This window comes from Rhinopithecus roxellana, chromosome 3, assembly GCF_007565055.1.
Source record: "Rhinopithecus roxellana isolate Shanxi Qingling chromosome 3, ASM756505v1, whole genome shotgun sequence".
Taxonomy (NCBI): domain Eukaryota; kingdom Metazoa; phylum Chordata; class Mammalia; order Primates; family Cercopithecidae; genus Rhinopithecus; species Rhinopithecus roxellana.
Window position 1 is genome coordinate 70,929,752 of NC_044551.1, and position 10,242 is coordinate 70,939,993.

A 10,242-nucleotide genomic window follows, 5' to 3' on the forward strand; every position below is an offset into this window, starting at 1 on the left:
CCACGATATTTATGCTCACGGGTGGGGAGCCAAAACAGTTGGGTTGTTATGCAGACCTGGATCTCTTACTCAGACCAGCATTTCTGACACCTGTTAATTGGCATTTGAAAGAACTGAGTTGAGGGGGGTGGGGGCCTCGGGAGCTGCTGCCAACCTGTACCTGAACTGCGGGGAGTCCTGCAAGGTGTTGGCCCCTCCAGCTGGTCAGAGATTCCCTGGAGAGATGAGCAAGTGAGTCCCAGGGTTGCCAGAAAGGATCATCAGAGAAGGAAGAAAATAGGAAGGAGGGTGAGAAGAAAAGAGACCAAGAGGGAAAGAAAAAACTAGAGAGGGCGGGTATTTTTAGATTTGCTAGCGCAGAGCTTTGTGCCTGCAGCACCCGGGTCCCTGCCTCTGCAGCACCAGTTCTGCTGGCCCAGGGTAGGATATGCCCATCTTCTCCCCCTCCCCGCTGGGGCGAGAAGTCTCGCCTGTCTTTGAAGGCTAGAGACTAGCTCCTCCAAAGAGCCTTCTCTGAAAACCCCAGACAGCCACTCTCCTCTTCCTTCAGGAGTTCTTATTGTAACATACAGTTTAGAGCTTCAAACATTCTTGGGGGTGTCTTGTGTGTCTCCCTGACAATTGCCTCCACATGGCCAATTTTTAACTCCTTGGGATCGTATTAGAGACTTTTTCTGGCCCACCGTGCCCAGCACAGTCCTAGTTTCAAAGTAGATTCTCAGTATCCACAGCTGATGGATTGATTTTCCCCCTCTGGATGTCTTTTTCTCTTTTTGGGTTCCAGATCTCCCCGCCTCAACTTCCACTCAATCTGTCCCCACATAGCTTCAAGCCGACTAGCTGGGCTCTGTGCGTCTCCTTCTCTGCACCTGTCTCAAGGTGTGGATGGCCCATAGTTTGACCTTACGTGAGACTAGGTTTAAATGATGTAGCAAAAATAGTTTCTATATTTCATTATTTGTACTCAAAAAATATTCATCAAGTCTCTCTTTATGAACTGACTTCTGTTCCAAAAGTCAGCTTGTGTTTTAGTTTCAATCCAGAAGTCTGTAGAAACAACATTATAAATGAATTCCTTCATTCATTTCTTCAACAAATACATCTTGAGCACTACTACAAGTCCTGCATTATTCTATGTGCTGGGAAATCTGCAGGGAACAAAGCACGTACAAACCCTTGTCCTCAGGGAGCTTATATTCTGGTCAGGGGAGACAGACAACCCCCAAAGAAGCAAGTAAAATACATGACATGTCAGATGATCCTAAATGCTAAACGCCATAGAAGGGAATAAAATAGGAAAGGGGAATAGAGTGTCAGACAGGGCTGGGATTGTACAAGAGGGAACTTAGTGCTCCCTCTTGTATAATCAAGAAGCCAGAGTAGCTCAAGCAGAATGAGTACTGGGGTGAGGAAAGTACTGGGTGGTTTTTCTGGCCAGCCCACTGATAGTCTACCTAGCCCATAAGAAGTCTGAACTGCAATTCGAATTCAACCGCAAACATTTACTGCATGCCTATACTACGACAGGGATTAGTGCTAGGTGTTGGTACTAATTCTTCAACTGCCCTTAACCATGTTTCTATGGGAACATCCCTTCTTTGTGTCAGCTAGAGAGGCAATTTAGGACATTTAGAACCATTTCTTGATTTAGAGCCTCAGGCATTGGATTTGCTGCTGAGTGTTGCTTTTTATCCTTGGGCAAGTTGCATATCCTTCCCAGTTCTTGATTTTCTGCAGATGATAATGACGGTTTGGCTTTTGTGTGCATGGTGTGTGTGTGTGTGTGTGTGTGTGTGTGTGTGTGTGTGTGTGAAAATTAAATGAGGTTAGTGTACATGAGAGAGCCTTGTAAAACATCAAACAGTCTACCGATGTGAGTTGTCATGATTTTAGGTGAATTGTTCTGTCTCCTACATCGGGGAATTAAGGGACAAAGACTCAGAAACAGACATCTCTAGTGACTCCTCCATACACAGAAGTTTTGGGTAAGTTTTATGTTAGCCATCTGATCTCTTCTGAAAAGGGTAATGAGGCCAGCCAGTTTCAAGATGGTGAATAACTCAGCTAAAAGTGTCAAGTGGGAGAAGAAACAGGTCAACAAAGACTGCCTGACTCTAGGGAAGGTTGTAGAGTAGAATTTAAGGAAAGGTTTATAGTTCATTTCAAAAATGACAAGCAAGAAGACAGACCCAAACAAATCATTACACAGGTAAAATCACATTTCCCCTCTGGACACTGTTCGTTTCTCTCCATTTTCCTGTATCCTTCATGGCCCGTTTTCTATAGCGTTTAAGCTGCCCCAAGTAACCCAGATCCCACCACTCTGATTCCAGCCATCCAGTTGCTCCCAAGCCTGCCTACTTTCCCTCCCATGCTCTTTAGAATGGGGGACTCTGTAGAGGCAGATCTTTTATTGAGAGAGAACTCACTTCCTTATTAGAAGGCAGGCTGTTCATTCCGGAAAGCCCTTGTTATTAGAATGTTCTTTCTGAAAGCCGCTTAGAATCTGCTTCCCTGTGCCTTCTCCTAAGTCCTGGGTCACCTCTGAGGTCCTCAGAAGCACCCTAACTCCTCTTCCAAGACCCAGCTTTTCAGGTATCTGAGGATCAGTCCCTATCCCACTGCGCAAACCCCAACACACTCAGTTTAAAATTTTCTCCTTGGCCGAGCAAGGTGGTACATGCCTGTAATCCTAGCACTTTGGGAGGCTAAGGCAGGTGGATCACCTGAGATCAGGAATTCGAGACCAGCCTGACCAATATAGTGAAACCCCATCTCTAATACAAAAACTAGCTGGCTGTGGGGGCAGGCGCCTGTAGTCCCAGCTACTCAAGAGGCTGAGACAGGAGAATTGCTTGAACCCGGAAGGCGGAGATTACAGTGAGCTGAGATCAAGCCACTGCACTCCAGCCTGGGCAACAGAGCGAGACTCTGTCTAACAACAAAAAACAAAAAATTAAACATTTTAAAAAATAAAATAAAAAACGATTTTCTCCTTATCCTTGGTGTTCTTCAATGCTGCTGTGAAATATTGAGGGGTTTTGTTGTCGTTTTGTTGTCATTCTGTTTTTTTGTTGCTTTTTAATCCTGCTTCACAGTAAACACAGAAAACACAGTATGTGCTTTCTTTCCACTCTAAGAATTCATGATCTTCTTCAGTCATGAAGTCTTAAAAATTCTTTTTTAATTTTAATTTTTTTTTTTTTTTTTTGAGACAATCTTGCTCTGTTGCCCAGGCTGGAGTGCAGTGGCACCTTCTTGGCTCACTGCAACCTCTGCTTTCTGGGTTCAAGTGATTCTCATCTCAGCCTTCTGAGTAGCTGGGATTACAGGCGCACACCACCATATTTTTAGCAGAGATGTGGTTTCACCATGTGGGCCAGGCTGGTCTTGAACTGCTGAACTCAGGTGATTTGCCCGCCTCAGCCTCCCAAAATTCTGGGATTACAGGCATGAGCCACCATGCCCAGTCTTTTTTATTTTTAATTTAATTTTATTTTTACGTTTTAGAGATGGAGTACTGCTCTGTTGCCCAGACTGGAGTGCACGGTACAACCATAGGTTACTGCATCTTTGAACTCCTGGGCCCAAGCGATCCTCCAGCCTCTGCTTCCTAAGTAGCTGGTACTATAGGCATGTGCCACCACAACTGTCTCAGTTCTTAAAAATGTTTAGCCATTTCTTCTTCAAGTATCATCAGTCTATCTTCCAGTTTTCTTAACGACACTTTTCTCTCTCTATTTCTCTGAGCTGTGAAATTCATTAGAACCGTCTTTCAATTCACAATTTCTCTCTTTGATGATGACTAATGTAGTGTTTACCTAATATCGTTTTCTTTAATTCTATGTATGTATTTTAATTCCATACTACTCCTTAGAAGCTGAACTCTAGTCTGCCTCTCTTGCTCCAGGATTTGACTTCTTGTTCTGGATTACTTTCCCTTTCTTTCTTCTTCTTCTTCTTCTTTTTTTTTTTTTAATTTACCCAAGATAATACTTCAGAACATTTCTATTAAATTTCTATTGCACAGAAATGCCTATCTTAACGTACTGCTCTTCCTTTTTTCCCTTTTTTATATTTTAGTGTGATTACGTTTTCAGAACATGGTTATGTTTTCTCAAAATGGAAGCTTAACTCTGTCTTGACTCTGTCCCTACTGTCCTTGAACTGCCCTCATGTGCCTGATCGCCTGAGCTTTCCTTAGCAGTATTGCTCTCTGTGATACCCAGAACTGAATGCAGAGGACTCCAGCAGGTGTCCTGAAGGCCAGTCTTAGGGACAGAGAACACTGAGCAAACAGGATTTCTAACAACACATGTTCTTTTACAGAAATATCTATAAGAGGATAAAAGGCAGACACCAAAGGAATTTCCTTGAAGTAATTAATGAGTGGGCCTAACCTGTGTAGGGGTTGGGGTCATCTGTAAGGGCTACAGTAAACAGCCTCTGATAAACAATACCTCTTGATCCAGATGAGATCAGGCCAAATTCCAGGTAAAAAGAAGCCTCCAAGGGGAAAAGAAGTCATCGAAGGCCAGGCTGGGGGCCTTTGTAGAACTAGGAGACCCATCCATGCTTTGGCATTAGAGATAAGAGTGGTTCAGAAAAATCAAATCAAACACATCCATATGGACCTCAGGTGCTTCTTGACACCACATTAATCACCTCCCTCATGTTTACTGTTACTCCATCATGGTCTGACTATAGGTGAGGTTGACTGGAGAGCAATTGGAGAGAGGAAGTAAACCTCTATTCACAGGTTGCAAGAGTTCTCCTTGTTTACGGCAGAGAATGCACTTGATAGGAAAAAATAATCATAGGTCATTATGATTATTCTTCAGTTTGTCAAAACATCCCATCTGGTAGAAGAGCATGAAGTGCCCACAATTATTAGCCCTTTTCAAAATTGTGTGTGGAGTTGTCTGCTAAAAACGGTATGTGAGTTCTGAATTCCAAGCTTTCGAATCTCAGCTTTATCACCTACTAGCTGTGTGATGTTAGGGTGGTTTCTTAACTTCTCTGAGATTCAACTTTTACTAAATCATACCTATTTTATTTTAATTGGGGATGAAATTAAATATTGCATATAAAGGGCATAGATTAAGCTCAATAAACATTTGTATGCCCTCTCCTTTGATCGAGTGTCATTTGACAGAGCTAGGGGTGAGGAAGAAAGGAAGAAAGCAAAAAAAAATAGAAGAATTTGTTTAAGAATGGGAGGAATTGTTAAGGGCTGTTGCAAAAGGACATAAAGCCACTTTGGCCATTAGCAGTTGATGGAATCTAGTGATAAATGTCAGTTGCACCCAACAATTAGAGGCGGGTGGAACTGTATATCTTCTTCCCCAACAACCTGGCTACTTGGTGGTAACAAGGAAAGCAAGTCTCAGACCCAATTCTACCTTATTCTACCCCATTCTGACATTGACCAGCAGTCAGGTCCCCAAACAATACAAGCTGATCCTGTAATCTTCGAGTGTCCCACTCTCAGTCATTTAAGGCAATCTCCAGTGCATGAGAAATTTACAGTAAGGCATATGCACCAAACATTCTGACAGCAGAGTCAGTGCCCACATTCTTCACCATGCATGAGGTACAGAGAATAAATGAACTCCCAGGCCTGGAGCACCACTCTGAAGGTAGCAGGCTGTTGGGCTCACCAGATTCTTATACTCCTTTCATGCCAGGACAGAGGTGTCTTTACAAATTTTCTAGCCAGTCATTTAGAGTGAACACCACTTATTTCACCAACAAAAAAGTGTTTTACCATTCTTTATGCTAATTAACTAACTCTCAGATACGGGCTTAGAATTGAGAGAGCTGTAGTATTTTCTATTTCTTCCTTTATGGCATACATTCCCAAATGAAGGTCTTTCAGTGTTCACTAATGTAGATTACAGTTAACTTGCATTCACATATATACATCACACAACCAACACTGAAGTATTTGAAGGGAAATTACAGGCACTATAACAAGACAGTCAGAAGACTGGAAAGGACTATATTATCTTTAAGTGAAAGCTGAAGAAAAATGGGAAATTGCAGTCACTTGTTTAGACAGGAACAGACAGTACTCCCTCAGATCTGAATGATTTCCATTTCATGGTTTGTTTATTATAATCCTGTTTTTTGGCCAGAAAATGACTTAGTTCCCACTCAAATTTGCTCATTCCACCACCATCCCCTTCAGTCCTCAAGAGACATTTCTGATACAAAAAAGTCCCCACTAGACTTGAAGCTTCAGAGCTAGGATAGCAAGAATCCATAAAGACCATGAAATTGTATACCTACATCTGCATGTCTTTCAAATTCTAGTTTGCTAGGTACACTTGGATAGCTAACATTCCACCTTAGGTAACACTTTTCTCAGCCTCTACTCTCCCTCTAACTTTCCCCATTAGCTTGGCAGAAAGACCTTGGGCTTCATCTATAGGCAGATTTTGAACAAAGCATGGGGGTGTTGGGATTGGAAGCCAGCACACACACTGAACGTCTCAGTATAGCCAAAGGTGATGGAGACACTAGTAGATGTAGACGTCACTCTCCCTCCATTGCATAGTCAAACACCTGCATTTAATTATTTTCATTTAGCTGCCTATCATGAAAAAACACACTAGGTTAGGAGCCAAACGCCTGGATTCAAGCTCCAGTTCTGTCATTCACAGCTGGGTGTGTTTGGCGAAATCACCCAAGGCTTCTCAAGCCCAATTTACTAATCTGTCAAATGGGGCTAGTGAGTCCACCCTGACTCACAGGGTAGTCATTGGATTGAATGGCAGATCAGGCAGATTTTGCTTTGTAAATTATAAAGGGATTTATGGGTACAAAAAAGCATTTGTATCAATTATGTACACATGCTCAATTATTTCTTGTGAACATACCTTTTCAAGTAGATTTTAAGATTCTAGAAAGAGTCTAGATTTTAAGAGTCTAGAAGACTACAAGCTGTATACTTTGCAGTAACTAACAGTGCCATGCGCCTACTGGTACTTAATGTATAAATGAAATAATGAGATTCTTTATTCTGAAAATAAGGCAGGGACTTGGCTTAATATCTTCTAGTATGCCTAGGAAAAACATTCAACATAATTATTCATCAAAAAGTTATTGAAGACCTATTGCATTTAAAGTTCTGTGTAAGGCCTTGAACATAGGATAAGTAAGATGTGCCTCTACCTTCAGAAAATTAAGTGGAATAAAGGGCTAAAAGAGGTAAGAGGAAAGTCCATACTAAACACAAAGAAAAGGTTGCCAATTCACCCCATAAAGTGTTGGGGGTGGACATGAGGAGAGGAAGGAAGAGCTTCATACAGAAGGTGACATATGAACTGAGTCTTGAAAGATGAAAGAGTACTAGGTCTAAATGTTTAGCTTTCAACCAAAGCTTATAGGTTGAAACTGAATCCCTACGTGATGGTATTAAGGGGTAGGCATTTGGGGTGTGACTAGGTCGTGGGGGTAAAGATCCCATGAATGGAATTAATGCAGTTATAAAAGAGGCCCACAGGGCCTGTTCATCCTTCCCCCATGTAAGGATGCAGTGGGAAGGTGCCACATAGTCTATGAGAAAGAAGGTTCTTACCAAACCCTGCAGGCACCTTGATCTTGGACTTCCCAGCCTTCAGAACCTTGAGGAATAAGTTTCTGTTGTAACAGCAGCCCAAACAGACTTAGACAGAGGGCATTTAACAGCAAGGCATCATGTTCTCACTCATAAGTGGGAGTTGAACAATGCAAGCACAAGGACACAGGGAAGGGAACATCACACACTGGGGCCTGTTGGGGGGTGGGGGAGCTGAGGGAGGGATAGCATTAGGAGAAATACCTAATGTAGATGATGGGTTGATGGGTGCAGCAAACCACCATGGCACGTGTATACCTATGTAACAAACCTCCATGTTCTGCACATGTACCCCAAAACTTAAAGTATAAAAAAAAATCACTAAGGCATCCAGAGGGCAAAGGCGCTCTGTTCCAGAGGAATAATTGGAGCACAAAAGAAACAGAGTGAGGCCAAAGGGTTACCAATTATTTGTACAGTCAATGAGTAGGGAGTAAGGCGGGGTGTGGTCTGAAAGAGGTGAAACTAGAAAAGAAAATCTTTTCCCACTCTTAGTTTCTAAGAAAGAAGAGTTTTCCTACTCACACTCCTGACTTTCTTCCCCTTTATTTTCTCCACCCTTAAGGAGGTGCAGTGACTTCTGCCTGGCAAACTGGGAAAGAGTAGATGGGCATGTTCTGCTCAGCCCCATCCTCCTTCTTTCTCTTGGGCTTGGGAACGTCTGCCACATGGAAGCCTCTTCTCAGTGCCCCAGTCCATATGCCTAGGACAGCAGGTGACTCTGCCTAATTTAGGGGGTCAGGTAACCAGCCCATTAAAGTTGTGTTCTCCAGTGTAGCCTGGATCTGTAATAAAGTTGATGATGTGGCCCAGTTGTCACCCTTTGTTTTATTTTGCAGTTCATTCAGAGCCCCTGTGTGTTGGGTGCCTCCCAGGTAGATCAAGGCCGGAATATGGAGGGCTTGGAATGTTCTGCCCAGGAGAGTCCAGAATCACGTGGCATAAAAAGTCTCCACCATGATGAGCATAAGACGAGATGCCTGCAAAAGGAAATAATACCGGCAGCCTTAGTAGAAAGAGCATGGACTTGGGTTTCAGGAGAACCGGGAGCCAGTCCTAGCTCTGCCGCTAACCATCTGCATGACTTTGGGCAAGTCACTTAAATTTTCCAGCCTTTTCTCCTCACCTGTATGGTGAGTTGGGTTATCAAAATCACTAAGGGCCCTCTCAAATTATATAAACTTTTAAAAAGGGAGAATTTCCCAACAGGAGGAAGTTTTGACACCATTGAACACTGGGACAGATTGTGGAATTTCTTTCCTTAAAGATGTGGAAGAAGCAGGTGGTTTAGGCTCCCACGTAGATGAGCAATTTAACACATATGTTTGTCAGGTCCTCTATTATGAACGTATCACACTATCTCATTTCATCCTCATGCAAACCCATGAAATAGACAACGTTATCATTCAAATTTTACCAAGAAAGAAACTGAGGCTCAGAGGAGTTAAATAACTTGTCTAGAGCCTACAAATAATAAGCGCCAGTACTAGGTTTTAAACATGGGCAGTCTGGCACCACAGCAGCACTCGCTAGCACTACATTGCACCACCTTGTGCTTAGGGGCAGCTCTGGGTCCTCTCCCAAGAGCCCATCGTGATCCATGGTGTCTCTGGAGGGACCCGTTTGCAGCTTCTCAGACACGTGCAAAAGGCAGGTGCTTGGCTAGTGTGAGAAACCAAACTCTTTTGGCTCTCTCTTAGCTCTGTGCCCTACATTTTGACATTCAAGGGTAAGAAGCATGTGTTTGGCAATTAATAATGCACTGCCTTGTTACATCTCTTGTTTGGATGTCTTTATTGTTTTTCAGTTTCTATGTGCTTATGATTTTTCTCCTTCCTTAATATTGATTGTGTATTGATCACATGTCAGGCACTGTTCTACATGCTTTAAATATGTTATTTCACTTAACACTCACAATAACACTTCAGGATAGATACTATTATTATTCCCAATTTACAGTTGAGAAAACTAAGGTGCAGAGGGAAAGATATTATTATACTGCCCGTAGGACAATGACATTGACAGCATATACTTGGCCTTCAATAAATATTTGCAAATGGATTGATTGAGTCAAGGGTCATATATTTCAAGGATTCCCTTTGCCCAGATCCTTCCATAGTCTTCTATTTATTCTCTGCTTACTCCAGTTTTTACTATGTTTCCTTTACAGACTATGTCTAAGATGCCAATTGAAGACTAGAACAGCCATTTGAATGTGGGGTATTCCTGGAAACCTGTTCTAGTAGGCACTGGAGAAGCCACAGAAGCCTGTCAATATAGAATAGACACACTTTTTGCTCAATAATAATTCACTAATTGGCGAATATATTGATGGAGTGTTGGTTTGCTTCACAATCTGCTGGTAAAAACATATGCATTTTTAGATGAATCAGGTCTTACAGGTAAAATTTGTTTTTGCTTTTTCCACTTTGTTTCAATCCCCTAACTTTTGGCTTTCTTTGCCACTTAGAAGCAGAAGTGGGAGAAATACAATCAGCAGAATGAGGGCTGCATGCAGGTAGACACACTTTCTGAACATGTGTGTGTGTGTGTGTTTGCGTGTGTACACACATACATATTTCTTAGGTTGGAGAAAAATACCTTTCCCCTCTAACTCTTGG

General features: G+C 42.4%; 1 long non-coding RNA gene across 1 annotated transcript in view; it reads left to right on the top strand.

Moving 5' to 3' along the window:
- The window catches only part of LOC115896563, a 157,386-nt gene extending 147,366 nt beyond the window's left edge, over positions 1–10,020 (top strand). The window contains exon 3 of the long non-coding RNA XR_004056482.1: positions 9,792–10,020. This is a non-coding gene — a long non-coding RNA (uncharacterized LOC115896563). The remainder of the gene's footprint in view (positions 1–9,791) is intronic.
- The last annotated feature ends 222 nt before the right edge of the window (positions 10,021–10,242 follow it).